Source organism: Macaca nemestrina, chromosome 8, assembly GCF_043159975.1.
Source record: "Macaca nemestrina isolate mMacNem1 chromosome 8, mMacNem.hap1, whole genome shotgun sequence".
Classification (NCBI taxonomy): domain Eukaryota; kingdom Metazoa; phylum Chordata; class Mammalia; order Primates; family Cercopithecidae; genus Macaca; species Macaca nemestrina.
The window spans coordinates 132,173,558-132,192,665 of record NC_092132.1 but is presented as its reverse complement, the minus strand read 5'-3'; the positions used below and the strand labels follow the sequence as shown (position 1 = coordinate 132,192,665).

Below are 19,108 nucleotides of genomic sequence, written 5' to 3'. Positions count from 1 at the left end.
CAGGCAGATCACATGAGGTCAGGAGTTCGAGACCAGCCTCCTGGAGAAACCCCGTATCTACTAAAAATACAAAATTAGCCAGGCGTGGTGGTGCATGCCTGTAATCCCAGCTACTCGGGAGCCTGAGGCAGGAGAATCGCTTGAACCGGGGAGGTGGAGGTTATGGCGAGCTGAGATTGCGCCATTGCACTCCAGCCTGGGCAACAAGAGTGAAACTCTGTCTCAAAAAAATAAATTTAAAAAAAGCATATCCATTGCTAGATAAACTATAGTGAAACTATAGAACATGAAAGACTGAGAATCATGAAAACAAAACAGCCAGATATGATCCAGCAATTCCACTATTGGGTATATACCCAAAGGAACTGAAATCAGTATGCTGGGTGGGGCGTGGTGACTCACACCTGCAATTCTAGCACTTTGGGAGGCCGAGGAGGGTGGATCATTGGGGGCCAGGAGTTCCAGACCAGCCTGGCCAACCTGTTGAAAACCTGTCTCTACTAAAAATACAAAAATTAGCTGGGTGCGGTGTTCCACGCCTGTAATCCCGGCTACTCAGGTGGCTGAGGCATGAGAATCACTTGAACCCTGGAGGCAGAGGTTGTAGTGAGCCGAGATGGTGTCACTGCACTTCAGCCTGGGTGACAGAGCGAGTCTTGGTCTCCAAAAAGAAGAAAGAAATCAGTATGCCGAAGAGATTATGTGCACTCCCATGTTCATTGCAGCACTGTTCACAGCCAAGATACGGAAACAACCTAAGTGTCCATCAGCGGATGAATGGATTTTTAAAATGTGGCACATTTACACAATGGAATACTATTCTGCCTTAAATAAAAAACAGGACATTCTGTCACTCATGACAACCTGAATGAACTTAGAGGACATTACGTTAAGTGAAATAAGCCAGGCACAGAGAGACAAATACCATATGAGCTCACTTGTATGTGGAATCTAAAAAAGTCAAACTTATAGAAGTAGAGAGTAGAAAGGGAGTTACCAGATACTGGGTGGGGGTAGAGGGAGGTTGACGGGGAAAAGGAGACATTGGTCAATGGGTATAAAGTTACAGTTAGGAAGAATAAGTTCTAGTGTTCCATTGCACAGCACAGTGACTGTAGTTAATACTGTATATTTTATTTGTTTATTTGTTTTTTGAGATGGAGTTTCGCTGTTTTTGCCCAGGCTGGAGTGCAATGGCGCGATCTCGGCTCACTTCAACCTCCGCCTCCCGGGTTCAAGCAATTCTCCTGCCTCAGCCTCCCGAGTAGCTGGGATTACAGGCATGCGCCACCATGCCTGGCTAATTTTGTATTTTTAGTAGAGACGGAGTTTCTCCATGTTGGTCAGGCTGGTCTTGAACTCCTGACCTCAGGTGATCCACCCACCTCGGCCTCCCAAAATGCTGGGATTACAGGCGTGAGCCACCACACCCCGCCTAATACTGTATATTTTAAAATAGTGAAAAGAATTTCAAATGTTCCCACTACAAAGGAATGAATTTTTTTTTAAAGGAATAGCCTGACAAAGACAAGGCAAAAAAGAATATGTATATATAATATATATATATTTGAGATGATAGATATGCTAAGTACCCAGATCTGATCATTCCACAATGTATACAGGTATCCAAACATCACATTGTACCCCATGAATATGTACAATTATTATTTGTCAATTAGACAAAACCAACCAGAAGTTAGAGAGATTGCTTACAAAGAAAGTCAAACCACCAGCATACACTTCCTGAACCACAGTAGATGCCTTAAGACAAGAGGAATAGAAATTTTAAAATGCAACTGTAGGCCGGGCGCAGTGGCACATGCCTGTAATCCCAGCACTTTGGGAGGCCAAGGTGGGCAGATCGCCTGAGGTCAGGAGTTCAAGACCATCCTGGCCAACATGGTGAAACCGCGTCTCTACTGAAAATACAAAAATTAGCCGGGTGTGTTGGTGTGCACCTGTAATCCCAGCTATTCAGGAGGCTGAGGCAGAAGAATCACTTGAACCTAGGAGGCAGAGGTTGCAGTGAGCAGAGATTGTGCCACTGCACTCCAGCCTGGATAACAGAGCGAGACTCCATCTCAAAAAAAAATAAAAATTGCAACTGTAAACTTGGAATTGTATTCCCAACTAAACATTCATTCACAGGTGAGGACAAAAATAATATTTGAAAAATAAAGATCAGGACAGAAATTAATGAAATGAAGAACAGAAAACCGATAGAGAAAATCAACAAAACAAGTTGGTTCTTTGAAAATATTAGCAAAATGGGCAAACCTTTAGCTAGAATGACAGAGAAAAAACACTCAAATTACCAAAATCAGGAATGAAAGAAGGCATATTGCTACCAAACTTATAGGGAATAAAAAATATATATACTGTAAGGGAATACTATGAACAGTTGTTTACCCAAAAATTAGACAACTTAGCTAAAATGCACAGATTTCTTTTTTTTTTTTTTTTTTTTTTTTTGAGACGGAGTCTCGCTCTGTCACCCAGGCTGGAGTGCAGTGGCCGGATCTCAGCTCACTGCAAGCTCCGCCTCCCGGGTTCACGCCATTCTCCTGCCTCAGCCTCCCGAGTAGCTGGGACTATAGGCGCCTGCCACCTCGCCCGGCTAAGTTTTTGTATTTTTAGTAGAGACGGGGTTTCACTGTGTTACCCAGGATGGTCTCGATCTCCTGACCTCATGATCCGCCCGTCTCGGCCTCCCAAAGTGCTGGGATTACAGGCTTGAGCCACCGCGCCCGGCCAAATGCACAGATTTCTATAGCTTACTAAACCAAGTACTTTTCCCAGTTGTCTTCTTTTGTGTGTCAAAACCAGCAGATGACAACAGAAATGAACAATTGAGGCCTCTAAAACTCTTCTCTTTCAGCTGACAAGGCAGGGAGCTAGTACTTGAGTCCTCTGACATGATTTGGGGTTGAATAGAACCTTCACATTCCTTCCAATCCTCTTAAATTTGTTAAGCCATCCCAAAACAGAAAATTCATTTTTCCCTGAGAAAGTACCAGAGAAATCTGGTCACTGACCTCCAGACAGACTAAGAAAAGCGGGCCTAAGGCCGGCACGGTGGCTCACGCCTATAATCCCAGCACTTTAGGAGGCCGGGGCAGGCGGATTGCCTGAGGTCTGGAGCTTGAGACCAGCCTGGTCAACATGGCAAAAATCCGTCTCTACTAAAAATACAAAAATTAGCCAGGCGTGGTGGCGTGCACCTGTAATCACACCTACTCGGGAGGTTGAAGCAGGAGAACCATGTGAACCCGGGAGGTGGAGGTGGCAGTGAGCAGAGATCACGCCATTGCACTCCAGCCTGGGCAACAAGAGTGAAACTCCATCTCAAAAAAAAAGAAAGAAAAAAGAAAAGCTGGCCTAAGACCTGGGATGCAGTGGGATTTTGCCCCATCCACCTGATCAAGTTGCTTACCTTGTCACCACAAACCGCACAGAGGGCTTTCATCTGGAGTCCCCAGCCCGTTCTCCGCACAATCAGGTCTGGAATCTCATTTCTCTGGCTGATTTCCCAAGGCTGTTCTGTTCACCTCAGCTACGGGAAATCTGGCTACGTATCTTTTGGCAGGTAGCTGTGGTGTCTTGTCAGAAGCGAAACAGTAGCAATGAAAATGTCAGATTTTTGTGCTATGTTTCCTTAAGTATTGCCCAACACCAAACTTCTAGTGAGCCAGCCCGTTCATTCATCCAGCAAATATTTATTGAAACTGTGTTATGTGCAAGATGTTACATTAGGAGATACAGGTATATAGGGAAATCTCATGTAATCAAGGCAGATTAAAGTCTAGTTGGAGATTAAAGTGAAATAATTTTTTTGTTTTTTTGAGATGGAGTTTCGCTTTTGTTGCCCAGGCTGGAGTGCAATGGCGTGATCTCCAGCTCATCGCAACCTCTGCCTCCTGGGTTCAAGCAATTCTCCTGCCTCAGCCTCCCAAGCAGCTGGGATTACAGGCATGTGCCACCACACCTGGATAATTTTGTATTTTTAGTAGAGACGGGGTTTCTCCATGTTGGTCAGGGGGTCTCGAACTCCCGACCTCAGGTCATCCACCTGCCTCAACCTCCCAAAGTGCTGGGATTACAGGCGTGAGCCACTGTGCCCGGCAAAGTGAAATAATTTTAAGGGAAAAAATATAAGTACCATAAACCATATAAAGTTTTAATTCTGTGGATTACAACCTAATAATGGTCATGAAGTCAACTTAGTGGGTTTGTTACCCCTTTTTTTTAAAAAAAAATATGCATTGCAATGCATATCTTTATGGATATTTTGTGAAATTTTTGTTTGCTATATTGTTATTTATATTGGAGTTGCAGTGTTAAATGTTTTTCATGTGGGTTACAGTCAAAAAATATGAAAGGGTAGTTCAGAATTCTGGATTCAGAAAAATCCAGAAGTTTGCAGATGAGAGGTGACTTTGGGGAGTTAGAATTTTGACAAGTGAAAATGAGTAATGAGAGGAAAAAGTGGAGAGCAGAGGCCGGGCGCAGTGGCTCACGCCTGTAATCCCAGCACTTTGGGAGGCCGAGGTGGGCAGATCATTTGAGCTTGGAGTTCGGGATCAGCCTGGCCAACATGGTGAAACCGTGTCTCTAGTAAAAATATAAATATTAGCCAGGCAGGGTGGTGGGTGCCTGTAATCCCAGCTACTCAGGAGGCTGTGGCAGGAGAACCACTTGAACCTGGGAGGGGGTGGTTACAGTAAGCTGAGATTGCGCCACTGCACTCCAGCCTGGGCTGCAGAGTGAGACTCTGTCTCGAAATAATAATAATAATAATAATAATAATAATAATAAAGTGGAGAGCAGAGAGAAGTGGGTCTCCAAGCCTGGCACCAGGAATGAGAAACTGAGAACTACCCAGCAACAAGGAAGGATTTAGGGGATACCTAAAGAATTTTGTGTGTGGGAAGATATGGAGAGTTAAGACCTTTTGTTAATAATTAATTGTATTCCCTAATGGATTACTGATAGCTTATCAGCTCTGCTTGCCTATGTGGACTTTGACAGCTCCACCTTTAGTGTGGTTGAAAACAAGTGAGAACGCCATGATAGGCCCGGTGGTGGGGTGTCTGGTCCTGCCCCCTCTCTGCCCAGCAATCTCCTTGAAGGGTGCCTAGTTCTCCTGTGGATAGTATTGACAACTAGCCTGGAAAAGCCATGGGATTGCTCTCCAACTTTGGTTTTAAGAGATTAACACTCCTTTAGGATACGTGTTTACGGGCTTCATACCCTTCAGAGCTCTGTGTGTTGGAAGCATGCTTATTTCACTTTATCTCTGGGTGGACTTCTCACTCCTTTTCCAGTGCTTCAACAAAAGGTGTGGTGGGGATTGGCCCCTTTCTGACAGCCCACTACAGTGGGATGAGAGTCCCAAACGGATGACATAATGTCTGGAAAGCACCAAGTTTAACCAAGAGAGAAATAGGGTTATTACAAAGATGAAGGGGCTCTGAGGGAAATTCTGCAAGAGATATCATTACTCTGAAATCACTTGGAAAATAAATGAGAGGAATATCACCGCTGCCCCCATACCCACTGCAGCACTGTAATTACGGGGTGAGGATAATCGAATTTTAGAAACGCCTGGGGCCCAGCTAGACTCTTCAAAAGTAACATGAAGAATCTGACCCCCTCTGGCCTGGCGAAGAGCAAGCTGCTGAGTTCTTGCCACCGGCTCCAGCGACTGTCTGCTTTCCTTTCCTCCTTAGCGCCGCCATCACGGGGATCCTCCCCGCAAGACCTGCAGAGAGTGGGATGTGGCCCCCTTCCCTGCGCAAATTCAGAGAGAGCTAGTGCCGTCTGGGGATCAGTCACTGTGCTAGGAGCAGATCGAGTACTTTTTTTTTTTTTTTTTTTTTGAGACGGAGTCTCGCTCTGTCGCCCAGGCTGGAGTACAGTGGCCGGATCTCAGCTCACTGCAAGCTCCGCCTCCCAGGTTCACGCCATTCTCCTGCCTCAGCCTCCCGAGTAGCTGGGACTACAGGCGCCCGCCACCTCGCCCGGCTAATTTTTTTGTATTTTTTAGTAGAGACGGGGTTTCACTGTGCTAGCCAGGATGGTCTCGATCTCCTGACCTCGTGATCCGCCCGTCTCGGCCTCCCAAAGTGCTGGGATTACAGGCGTGAGCCACCGCGCCCAGCCCAGATCGAGTACTAAGCCGCGACAGTTGGGCTAGAAAGCCCTTCCTCCGAGCCCCGAAAGGCCCAGGTGGCAGCTGGCTCAGCTCATAGAGGAAATAGTCCTGATGTCCTGCAGAACAGAAACAATGGGAGTCGAAAGAGTGGTTTATTTTCTCAAGAAATCTGCATTTCTCAGGCCTGATATACATCTCAATGAGATGTCCCACAATGGAAGAGTCTCCTTGGACATTCTTCACCCAATTAACATTTCTCCCAACTTTGGGTTAGTAGGGTTCTTTAGGCGTCTGATCATTGTGGGAAGCGGTGCGGCATCAAGTCTGAAAAGTGAATGTAATATGGTTTATTTGGAATTCGACCAGGAAATTTTGGTTCCTTTGGCTGGTGGAAATATGCAGAAGAACCATCGTCTAAGGGCGCGTCCCCTTCTGGAGTACCTTTCCGAACTGGGGAGGGAAGAGAAAAGCTTTTGGGATGAACCAAAAGTGGTAAAATGCACATTCAAATCGAGTGGGTAAGGACTCGCCTCCTGGGGGAGCGGGGTGGAGGCTAGGCGGTGAGAGCTTCCCGCGCCCGGGGAGCAGGTCTTCACGGGAGGTTTCCGGAGGCAGGAGGAGTCAGAGGTCCTCGCGAGTCACGGCCGGATGGAGGGTGGGAGCGGGCGCCTACCACAGCCAGGGCCGCGAGGCGCAGGAGGGCGCAGGCTGGCCAGGTCCCGGGTCTGCCGGCCCCACGTGGCAGCCCCGGGGCGAGCGGGGCGGGTCGGGGGCGGGTCGGGGGCGGGTCCGGTCGCTGACGCGCCGGGTATATAGCCGGGCATGCGCGCGGTGCTGCGGCCCGGACGCACGGAGGGGGGTTGGCGCGCGTGTCTACGCGGACGCACGGGCTGAGCTGCTTCTCCAGCCGCCGCCGGCCGCCCGGGACCTTACGGTGAGGCTGCGTGGGGCCGGGGCCGCCTCCGAGCGCCAGGTGAGGGCGTGGATGAGAGGGGCCGCGAGATGGGCAGCGGCTGAGGAGCCGCGCGCCCCAGGCTGGGGCAGCGGGTGGGGGCGGGGACAGCGCTGCGCCGAGGACGGGGCACCGCTCCGGGGCACCGCTCCGGGGCACCGGCGCACGCCCGGACTGCTGGGTGGAGGCTACACCTGGCTCTGGTGCCGCGCTGGCGAGGGGAGAGGTCAAGGCGCGGCCCGTCCGCCTGGAGGGTGCAGGATGCTGGAGCCGCAGAAGGGTGCTCAGAGCGTGGGTCGCCGCGCCGAAGGCTGAGCACGGCTCCCGGAGCCCCCGCGCGGACACGGACGCAGAACGCATACAGTAGGTGGCCAATCCGAGGGGCCGCTCCATGGGGCTCTGGGATCTGGACTTTGCTTTTCAGGAGCTGCGTCCCCCGGGCCCCCTCCGGTCCATCTCCCCCCGAAGATACATGTACTCAATCTTCCGGCTGAGCGAATCTCCAATCTGGCTTGCCCGCGAGGATGGCTTTCTGGCTATTTTTGGTCCTTAATGACCAAGTTAGGTGGTCGGGTTCAGGCTGCCCCCTCTTGGTGGGTGAGGGCAGTGGGACAAAGTCGCCATCCGAGCAGTTTCATCATCTGATCCTGAGGTCCAGTTGAGCCGGGAAGATTTCCTCAGCTCTAGACTGGGGGTTCACTTTTGAGGATCTGGTGCTTGCCAGGGCCTGGGCTCCAAAGAGAGGCTTCTCTAAACAGTTAAAGGGCTAGGCTGTGGAGGAGGACTCCGGACACGATTTGGGGAGTGGCCAAGTGCTCTCTTGTGGCCCGAATGGAAGCGTGGGGGTAGGAGCAGCTTTGACCTGACCCTTCCTGGAGCAAGCCTGGTTTGGGTTTATGTCTTTAGTGGCCCTCCCCTAGGAGCCCCAGGCCATTGGGACGGCTGTGCTCCTGCCGAGGAGTGGCCTGGGAGTTAGCCCTGGCCTCTGTCCCTGCTCTGCACTTAACCGGCCCTGTGACCTTGAGAGGGTCAGGCCAGTACCACGGTCAGACTAGATCACCTTATCCACAGCATATACAATTCGGTAACCCTTACCCTTTTTTTTTTTTTTTTTTTTTTTTTTGGGAGACAGAGGCTCACTCTGTCGCCCAGGCTAGAGTGCAGTGGCGGGATATGGGCTCACTGCAACCTCCGCCTCCCAGGTTCAAGCCATTCTCCTGCCTCAGCCTCCCGAGTAGCTGGGACTACAGGCGCCTGCCAACAGGCACGGCTAATTTTTTGTGTTTTTAGTAGAGACGGTGTTTCACCGTGTTAGCCAGGATGGTCTCGATCTCCTGACCTCAGGTGATCCGCCCGCCTCAGCCTCCCAAAGTGCTGGGATTACAGGTGTGCGTGAGCCACCACACAGGGCCTATCCTTACCTCTTAAAACACAAGCCCTAAATATGGACAAGAACTTGCATCCTTGGTAAAGCTACAGAAGGGATGTTCAGAATCATAACTTAGCAGCTGGAATTAAAAGCCACATGTTCAGCTGGGCGCGGTGGCTCACGCCTGTAATCCCAGCACTTTGGGAGGCGGAGGCGGGCAGATCACGAGGTCAGGAGATCGAGACCATCCTGGCTAACACGGTGAAACCCCGTCTCTACTAAAAATACAAAAAATTAGCCGGGCGTGGTGGTGCACGCCTGTAGTCCCAGCTACTCGGAGGCTGAGGCAGGAGAATGGCGTGAACCTGGGAGGCGGAGCTTGCAGTGAGCCGAGATCGCGCCACTGCACTCCAGCCTGGGCGACAAAGCGAGACTCCGTCTCAAAACAAACAAACAAAAAAAAGCCACATGTTCCTTTTCCTGGTGGAGGCTCAGAGAGGTGAGTTTCCCATCACCTGTGTGGTAGCCAGGAGATAGGCTAGTGGTCCTCCTGCGGAATTGGTTTGCAGGTAAGACTAGAGGGCACCAGACAGTGGAAGGGGATCCTCTGGATACTGTCTTCCCAAAGGGCCAGTCCAAAGCAAGTTCTTGCTTAATTTATCATTTTGTACTCATCTGGCCTCTGGGGCCTTGAGAGAGGGCAGTGCTGAGGGGGAGATACGATCCAGGTGTTGACTGACAGCTGGCCAGCCAGTGCAGAGGCTGACCTGAGAACTTGGGGGCTGGGGCAGCTGCATCACTGGCCTTGTAATTTAGGCCAGAGTGAGAATTTTGGGCTCTGGGACTCAGCCTGTGGATGTATAGTGCCTGGTCTGTTTTGGGCTCAGCAGTGGCCACCGTGGCGGGTGCATGCAGACGGCCTGGCCCCCACCCTTCCAATGCAGACTCTTGGGGAGAAACAGCATCCGTGGATGGGGAACAAGATAACAACACAAGAGACGCTTCCGTGCTCTGCACAATTCAGTTCAGAGAGTGAGCGCTGTGCTAGACACGGTTGTGCTGGTGGCGGAAGAATTCCGGCCTTTTCAGATAGGTAGGTCTCTGTTCAAATCCTGGCCCCATCACTCTCCAGCAGTGAGAAATTTCTTAACTTCTGTTCTCACTGGCTTGCAGGATGTCGTGATTTTGCCTGGAACATAGTAGAGGGCTTGTCATCGTTCTCATCGTCATAATTTTTGTGGGGTGGAGTGGGTTATTTAGGGGTGCCAGAAGCTGACAGTTGGGTTGGGTTGTAGGAATGGTGTGAGCCCAGGCATAGGGTTGATTCATCTCTTCCTTGGCAACATGGATGCAATTTCCCTGCCCTTCTGGGAAGGCCGCTTTTCTGTGGCCTGCCAGGGATTGTCCCACAGATCAATTGGGCAATCTTACGGAAAACAAACTTCTTTCTACCTTTATTTCTGGGAGCTACTCTGATTTCTTCGGAGAAGAAATGCTCCTTCTCTGGGCTCATGTGGCCAGGAAGGAGTAACAATGCCTTCGTGTGCCTGGGTGGTGCATGTGTGCTTGTGTGTGTGTGCATGTGTGTGCACATGTGTGTGTGTGTAGGGTACATATCACTCACAAGACTGGTTCTGTTTTTAAACCCTGCTTACCTTCTTCCTCCTTCCTTACCTACTCACACCCTGCACTGTTCCAAGAGGAACCTCAATCCCTGTTTAATATTTGCAGAATCGTGGGGTTTACACAGTAGTGTTGTGAATAGATTGTGTGTGCCTGGGAACCAGGACCTCCCTGTCCCCACTATGTCAGGATAATGGCCTGCCCTGACTTGGCGAAGGTAACGCTCCGCCATGTTGTTGAGCCACAGAACCATGGAATGTTGACCGGGGGGCTTTGGTGATCTTGGAGTCCGGCCCCGTTATTTTACAGTGAATGAAACGGGATCCAGGGAGGTGAATTGGTGTACCCGAGTCACATGGTTACCAGTGGCCAAGAGACTTGATGGAGAAGACCAAAGAAGGGTTCTATTTTTGATCCTAAATGTGATTATGAAATTGCTGACACCTCCAGTCTTTACTTGGAAACTAGAAGAGGAAGGGGACATTTGTCCCTGCGCTTATTGAGGGAGGGGGTGTTAGTTTCTTCTGGAGAAGTGTCTGTCTTTCCAGACTCCCTGGAGACATGGGAGGCTGGGGAGTGAGCAGGGAAGGGGCCTGCTGCTCAGCCCAGCCAGGACTCACCGTGTGTCTGCAGTGGGGCTTCTCCGACCTCCCGGCTGGCAGGCTAGTGGAATGCCAGGAGATAAGGAGTCCAGAGTCCGCCCCCTCGACTGTCGCCAGCCAGGGCCTCATGCCCACCTAGGGGACAGGAGGACAGCCCCTAGGACACAGGATCATGAAGCCCCACTGTCTTGTTCCCCCACCCCCTTACCATGGGCATTAAACCTCTTAGAGGTGGCCCCTGGTTGGGCCTGGCAGAGGCAGAGATGCAGAGGCTGGGCGCTCTGACCTGCACAAGGAGAAGAGGCTGGGGAAGCCACAGAATTGGCCTGCCCAAGGGAGCAAAGAGTGCCCAACCATGGGAAACTGAATTCCCCACCTTGGCAACTGGAGATCGGGCTGTTGTTAGAACTCCTAACCTCCCTCAAAGGGCAGGCCCTGGAGAATCTTGGAGCTTGGTGGAATGAGACGGTGACTGTCCTACATTTATTACCACCGAGTTCCTAATGGCCCTCTTAGGCAGTGCACTCAGTATTAGTAGTTAATAAAAAAAAATCAGATAAAAGTTGAGAATCTAAAAAAAAATACATGTTTTAAATCATTTTTAAAATTTATTTTATTTTATTTTAGAGATGGAGTCTCACTCTATCGCCCAGGCTGGAGTACAGTGGTACGATCAACTCACTGCAACCTCCGCCTCCCGGGTTCAAGCAGTTCTCTGCCCCAGCCTCCGGAGTAGCTGGGATCACAGGCACCTGCCACCAGGCCTGGCTAATTTTTGTATTTTTAGTAGAGACAGAGTTTCACCATGTTGGCCAGGCTGATCTTGAACTCCTGACCTTGTGATCCACCTAGCTCGGCCTCCCAAAGTGCTGGGATTAACAGGCGTGAGCCACTGTGCCCGGCCATATCATATATATATATATATATATATATATATATATATATATATATTTTTTTTTTTTTTTTTTTTTTTTTTTTTGAGACGGAACCTTGCTCTGTTGCCCAGGCTGGAGTGCAGTGGCGTGATCTTGGCCTACTGCAACCTCTGCCTCCCAGGTTCAAGCGAGTAGCTAGGATTACAGGCGCCCACCACCACACCTGGCTAATTTTTGTATTTTTAGTAGAGATAGGGTTTCACCACGTTGGCCAGGCTAGTCTCGAACTCCTGACTTTGTGATCTGCCCGCCTCAGCCTCCCAAAGTGCTGGGATTACAGGTGTGAGCCACTTGCGCCCGGCACCTTTATTTTATCTTTAAAACATGTATGTATTTTTATTCACCAAAACTTTGATTTAGGGCCAAGTCCTTTCCTTTGAGTCTTTAGATCCCTTATTTAGACTACTTAGAAATTGTTGGTATATAAAAATCATACTTAAACGTATTACCTGTAATTTCCCATTTCCTTCCTTTCATTAAATTTTTTTCCTACTAGGCTCCGTATTCACATAGTTGAAAAATCAAAACGGTAAAAAATAGCAAAATCTTGTCTTCCCCCAGCTTTTCAATAAATGCTCCAAGGTAGCATTTTAAACATCATTCAGCACCTTGCTTTTTTCACCTAGCAACAATATTAAGATTTTTTTCCATATCAGCATATAGAATGCTTTTAGCATTCTCTGTTATAGCTGTGTAGTATTCCATAGTATGGAAGTATAATCTTTTTTTAACCAACACATTTATCACCCTGTCTGCACTTAATGTTTGCAGAATACATCTGTGAAATAGGATTGCTGGGTAAAAGGTTAAATCTGTTAATTAACTTTCACTAAATAAAGAAATAAAGCGAAGACAGGAGATTTGCAAAACAGCCATGTTCAGAATCCAGTTACTGCTTTTATGTACATACCTAATTTAATTTCAGCTTTTTATTATTTTTCCATTTGCAACAAGTCTTTCCAGATTAGTAATTCTCAAACTTTTTGATGCTAGGACCCCTTACATTGTCTTTTGTATAAGTGGCTATCTTTATTGATAGTATATTAAAAATTAAAACTAAGAAAAAAAAATTTTTTTTTTGAGACATGGTCTTACTATGTTACCCAAGCTAGTCTTAAACTCTGGCTTCAAGCGATTCTTCTGCCTCAGCCTCAAAACAGAAATTTTAAAATAGTTATTTATTCATTTAAAAAAGCAAAAATAAGGCTATTACACATTAACATAAAAAAAAAATGTTTCGAACGAGCCTGGTGGCTCACACCTGTAATCCCAGCACTTTGGAAGGCTGAGGTGGGCGGATCACAAGGTCAAGAGATCGCAACTGTCTTGGTCAACATGGTGAAACCCCGTCTCTACTAAAAATACAAAAAATTAGCTGGACGTGGTGGCGCATGCCTGTAGTCCTAGCTACTGTGGAGGCTGAGGCAGGAGACTCTCTTGAACCAGGGAGGCAGAGGTTGCAGTGAGCCAAGATCGTGCCACTGCACTCCAGCCTGGTGACAGAGCAAGACTCCGTCTCAAAAAAAAAGTTTCATGAAAAATAACTATATTTTCCAAAATAAAGTAGTCAAAAGAATGGCCTTGTTAGCATATTTTTAGAAATTTCAGGATTTTGAAATAATTATTATTGGATGATAATGAGATAACAGATTATAATAGGTGTAACTTAAATTTGCTGTTAAGAAGTCAGTTAAAAGTTCTGAGAACAAATCAAGCTAATCTCTGAGAACACCTATATATTATACCCTAAACTTCTACCTTAGAAATTTCTCAAAAACTCAAGATGACACAGGTACATGTCACATTTCATGTGGCTTCTGAAAAGTGAGAGTGAAAAGCTTTTAATTTCTGTATATTAGAATAAAAATAGTCTTTTGGCGGGTCGTGGTGGCTCACGCCTGTAATCCCAGTACTTTGGGAGGCCGAGGCGGGCAGAGCACAAGGTCAGGAGATCGAGACCATCCTGGCTGACACGGTGAAACCCTGTCTCTACTAAAAACACAAAAAAATTAGCCGGGCGTGGTGGCTGGAGCCTGTAGCCCCAGCTACTCGGGAGGCTGAGGCAGGAGAATGGCGTGAACCTGGGAGGCGGAGCTTGCAGTGAGCAGAGATCTCGCCACTGCGCTCCAGCCTGGGCTACAGAGTGAGACTCCGTCTCAAAAAAAAAAAAGAAGAAGAAAAATAGTCTTTTACCTCAGGGACCCCAGGTGTCAAAATATAAGACAGTAATTTCAGAATTACTGTTCTAGATCACTTAGCTTAATTTTCTCAGATATCAGACATTTTTCTTTGTATTTATTTTATGGGGTTTTTTGTTTTGTTTTTGTTTTCTCGTTTTGTTTTTTTTTTCCAAGGCGGAGTCTCTTTCTGTCACCCAGGCTGGAGTGCAGTGGTGCAATCTCACTGCATCTTCTACCTCCCAGGTTCAAGTGATTCTCCTGCCTCAGCCTCTTAAGTAGCTGGGATTACAGGCATGCACCACCACGCCCAGCTCATTTTTTGTATTTTTAGTAGAGATGGGGTTTTGCCATGGTGGCCAGGCTGGTCTCGAACTCCTGAGCTCAAATGATCCGCTGGTCTTGGCTTCCCAAAGTGCTGGGATTAAAGGCATGAGCCACCGGGCCCAGCCCTCAGTTGTTATTTAAATAAATCATAACCATTTAAATAAATAGAACCTGCCTAAAGAGGTTTGAGAATAGGCACAGCTGGCTGTTGGCATGGAAACCTTCAATGGTGACAGCAGGTGGTGGGGTAGGAGGGGAGGTTGGCCACGTGGTGAGGGGCCTGTTGGCTGCAGGGAGGGACTGGAGACCTGGGGGCCTTGAGCAGTCCAGTGGCGGTCAGCTAAGAGAGCTGCTAAGTACTGTCTCCATTCCCGAGATGCTTGTGAAATGTGTGAGGAGCTGTGCACATGTGGAAAGTCAGATGCAGGATGGCCTTCCTGAAGTTGCAGCAAGTGGAACAGAGGAGAGGTACTTGGTGAGGCCAGAGGAGGGAGTGGCAGGAGCTGACAGAGAAGGCTTCCTGGGGAGGGATGGAGCCACATCTTGAAAGCTAGGAAGGGGGAGAGAGAGCAGGATCCTGGTAAGGAGAGCCGTGTGAATGCGTGAATGCCGGTGGGATGGTGCACGTGGCCCAGGGTTGCTGATAAGAGGGAGCAGCAGGTGAGGTGGCTGGAAACGTACGTTGGGTCTAGGAGTCTTGAATGGCTCACGGGTCTAAGGTACGAGTGTTCTCTTGGAACTCAGAGCTGTTTCCATATCAGAGACTTGCCAGCAGCCCTCTGTCTTGGGGTGCAGCCTGCCAGCCTGCTCTTTTTTTTTTTTTTTTTTTTTTTTTTTTTTTTTTTTTGAGACAGGGTCTCATTCTGTTGCCCAGGCTGGAGTGCAGTGATACGATCTCAGTTCCCTGAAACCTCCCCTCCTGAGCTCAAGCAATTCTCCCACCTCAGCCTCCCAGGTAGCTGGGACTCCAGGTGCACACCACCATGCCTGGCTAATTTTTGTATTTTTAGTAGAGATGGGGTTTCACCATGTTGGCCAGGCTGGTCTTGAACTCCTGACTTCAAGTGATCCACCCACCTTGGTCTCCCAGAGTGCTGGGATTACAGGCATGAGCCACTGCGCCTGGCCAGCCTGCTCTTATCTGGAGCAACTCCATGGCCCCACGTCCCTGTCCTCTGTACCGGTCCACTTCCTCCAGCCTCCTGCCATCTTCCTCAGCCCTCAGAAGCATGGAGCAGCCTCCAGTTTGAACACAGCCCTTAAAAGTCTCTCCCAGAAACTGTAATAGATGTGACTAACTATACACAGAATTCCACCAAACAATTGTTTGGTATTTTTGTCAACTTTATTTTCTTCTGATTATCAGAAGTAATGCATGCATATTGTAAAGTGCAAAAAAATATTTTGGGAAAAGTCGATAATCCTGCTCCAGTCTCTGTTTTCATATTGGCATGTTTTCTTACAGTTGTTTTTTTTTTTTTTTTTTTTTTTGGGGGGGGGTGGGGGAATGGCTGTCTACCCCCATCTTACCTTGACATCAAAATTTCTTCCTAAGTGTTTAGTCTGTCTTATGACTGTATCTTTTTTTTTTTTTTTCCGAGACGGAGTGTCACTCTGTTGCCCAGGCTAGAGTGCAATGGCCGATCTTGGCTCACTGCAACCTCTGCCTCCCAGGTTCAAGCAATTCTCCTGCCTCAGCGCCCCCTAGTAGCTGGGATTACAGGCATGCGTCACCATGCCCAGCTAATTTTTGTATTTTTAGTAGAGGTGGGGTTTCGCCATGTTGACCAGACTGGTCTCAAACTCCACCTCAAGTGATCTACCCGCCTTGGCTTCCCAAAGTTTTGGGATTACAGGAGTGAGCCACCGTGCCCGGCCATGGCTGTATCTTAGTTTGCTTAACCATTTCCTTTTATTTATTATTTATTTATTTATTTATTTATTTATTTATTATTTTTTTGAGACGGAGTCTCGCTCTGTCACCCAGGCTGGAGTGCAGTGGCCCGATCTCAGCTCACTGCAAGCTCCGCCTCCCAGGTTTACGCCATTCTCCTGCCTCAGCCTCCCGAGTAGCTGGGACTACAGGCGCCTGCCACCTCGCCCGGCTAAGTTTTTGTATTTTTAGTAGAGACGGGGTTTCACTGTGTTAGCCAGAATGGTCTCGATCTCCTGACCTCGTGATCCGCCCGTCTCGGCCTCCCAAAGTGCTGGGATTACAGGCTTGAGCCACTGCGCCCGGCCCATTTCCTTTTATTTTAAACTTTTATTTTGAACTAGTTTTAGATGTGCAGAAGAGTTGCAAAAATACAGCAGAATTCCTTTATATTCCTCACCCCAGAGTATAATTATATAATCAGGAGCAGGAAATCAACATTGGCATAACACTCTTAACTAAACCGCAGGCCTTATTTAAATGTCACCAATATTTTCACTAATATCCTTTTGCTGTTTCTAGAATCTGATCTGGGATCCCACACTGTTTAGTTATTTCTCCTTAGGCTGTTGCAGTCCGTGGCAGTCTCTCCCTCTTTTCTTGCTAGAATGTTGGAACACAAAGTGATGTTGCATCTTTTTGAGGTATTCATAATGTCACGGGGTTTTTTTCTTTTTTTTTTTTAATTTTGAGACAGGGTCTCACTCTGTGCCCAGGCTGAAGTGCAGTGGTGCGATCTCGGCTCACTGCAGCCTCCACCTCCCAGGTTCAAGCGATTCTCTGCCTCAGCCTCCCAAGTAGCTGGGATTACAGGTATGAGCCACCCACACCTGACTTTTTTTTTTTTTTTTTTTTTTTTTTTTGTATTTTCAGTAGAGACAGGGTTTCACCATGTTGTCCAGGCTGGTCTTGAACTCCTGAGCCCAAGTGATCCACCCACCTCAGCCTCCCAAAGTGTTGGGGTTATAGGCATGAGTCACTGCACCGGCCATGTCAGAGTATTTTTTACTGGTGATATTTATCTGGATTACTTGGTTGGTGTCTGCTTGATTTCCACACTGAAAAAAGGTGGGTTTTTTGTTGTTGTTTTACAAAAACTGAATGGGGCCAGACACGGTGGCTCACACCTGTAATCCTAGCATTTTGGGAGGCTGAGGTGGGCAAAGGCTGAGGTTGGGAGTTCAAGACCAGCCTAGCCAACATGGTGAAACCCAGTTTCTACTAAAAATATAAAAATTAGTCAGGCATGGTGACGTCAATGCACCTGTAATTGCAGCTACTTGGGAGGCTGAGACAGGAGAATCGCTTGAACCCGGGAGGCAGAGGTTGCAGTGAGCTGAGATGGAGCCACTGCACTCCAGCCTGGGCAACAGAGTGAGACAATGTCTCAAAAAAAAAAACCCAAAAAACAAAAAAAACCCGAATGGGTAAACTGAAAAGTTATCTTTCTTTCCCTTTGTAGTTTCAGGAGATACTTTGAGACTATGCAAATCCTGTTTCTCCTTGTACTTTCATCCCCTAATTTTAGCATCCATCTGTGGACCCTGCTTGCAACAATGATTACTGTGATGTTTGCCTGATGATTCTCTGTTTCCCTCTTGTACATTTATTTATTGGAATTCTTTGTAAGCAAGAGCTGGCCCTGCTTCCCCATTTATTCATGCATTTGATTATTCATAATCAGATTTTGTTCTATGGGTGAAAGTTGAATAATACTTTTTGCGGCTCAAATTGTTCTCGCTTTGACCATTTTAGGAGCTCCTTCCAGTTGTCTCCTGTGTGCTTCTGGTAAGCCCCTGTCTTTTTTTGCTTTTCAGTGTTTCCTTAATTTCCTTTACTATAAAATACTCCAGGCTCATCTTGTGACTTTGCTGCCCCAGCCCTACAGTCAGGCACTTGTCCACGGAGTCTGGTTTCCTTTATTGGAGAACGCTGTTTAGAAACCAAGGTCTGGTTGCTAGGGGTGTTCATTGCTACAGGAGTTATCATTGCTAATAGGTCCTCTTAGCAGACAAAGCTAGGAGACAGATTATTCAGCACCTATCTGTATACATGTATGCTACAAAATACAAGTTTGTACTGATACCTCTTATTCTGATCTAACCTTACAAATTTCATTTTATTTTAGTCTTTCCCTTTTCATTATGACTTCTTTCTCCAACAGTGAAAAACCCTTTCAGCCATTTTCTTAGCTGGGATGAAGGTTATTTTCCACTGGTTTTGCTCCTATTATCGTGGCCCTGATTAACACACATTTGCACGTGTGGACTGTAGAGTATTTGACTCAACTCACCTTTCAGATAGTAACATCTGGAGGCAGAGGTGAGTGTTTCTGATTTTATTTTATTTTATTTATTTATTTTTATTTTTTTTGAGACGGAGTTTCACGTTTCACTCTTTGTTGCCCAGGCTGGAGTTCAATGGCGCGATCTCAGCTCACCGCAACCTCCGCCTCCCAGGTTCAAGTGATTCTCCTGCCTCAGCCTCCCGAGTAGCTGGGATTAGAGGCTTGCGCCACCACGCCCGGCTAATTTTATATTTTTTAATAGAGACAAGGTTTCTCCATGTTGGTCAGGCTGGTCTCCAATTCCCAACCTCAAGTGATCTGCCGCCTTGGCCTCCCAAAGTGCTGGGATTACAGGCGTGAACCACCGCACCCGGCTGAATGTTTCTGATTTTAAATACTCTGTGATTCTGCACGCAGAGCTGCACTAGGATGTACTGAGTGCTTGATCAGTGGCTTACCTGCTGAATACCCCATTTGGATCTGTGCCTACTCGGCTACACTGTCCCTCTCTACAGTTCACAACTCTCTTGCCAATTGTATTTGTCTTAAACAATACTCCCATCCAGTTCCTAGCTTTAGAATTCTTTGTAAGATGAGAACTGTAGCCTAATGTTAGAAGCTATAAAGCCTGCCCGGTCCAAGATCAGAAACCGCTACCACTCATTTACCTACCACCCGCTCTTGGTAGGCATGTGTCAGTAGAACGGATTAATTGGAAGTAAACTGGAATAGGACGGAGTGCAGAGACC

General features: G+C 47.7%; 1 protein-coding gene across 4 annotated transcripts in view; it reads left to right on the top strand.

The window, feature by feature from the left end:
• Positions 1-6,993: 6,993 nt before the first annotated feature.
• The window catches only part of LOC105482151 (solute carrier family 39 member 14), a 57,213-nt gene continuing 45,098 nt past the window's right edge, over positions 6,994-19,108 (top strand). For 2 of the 4 annotated variants that reach the window (XM_071068508.1, XM_071068511.1), the window contains exon 1: positions 6,994-7,127. The gene's annotated coding sequence lies outside the window, so the exon portion shown is untranslated. Of the gene's footprint in view, positions 7,128-7,269; positions 7,470-18,372; positions 18,395-19,108 lie in introns of those variants that run through there. The other 2 variants (XM_071068510.1, XM_071068509.1) reach the window with 2 other exon arrangements.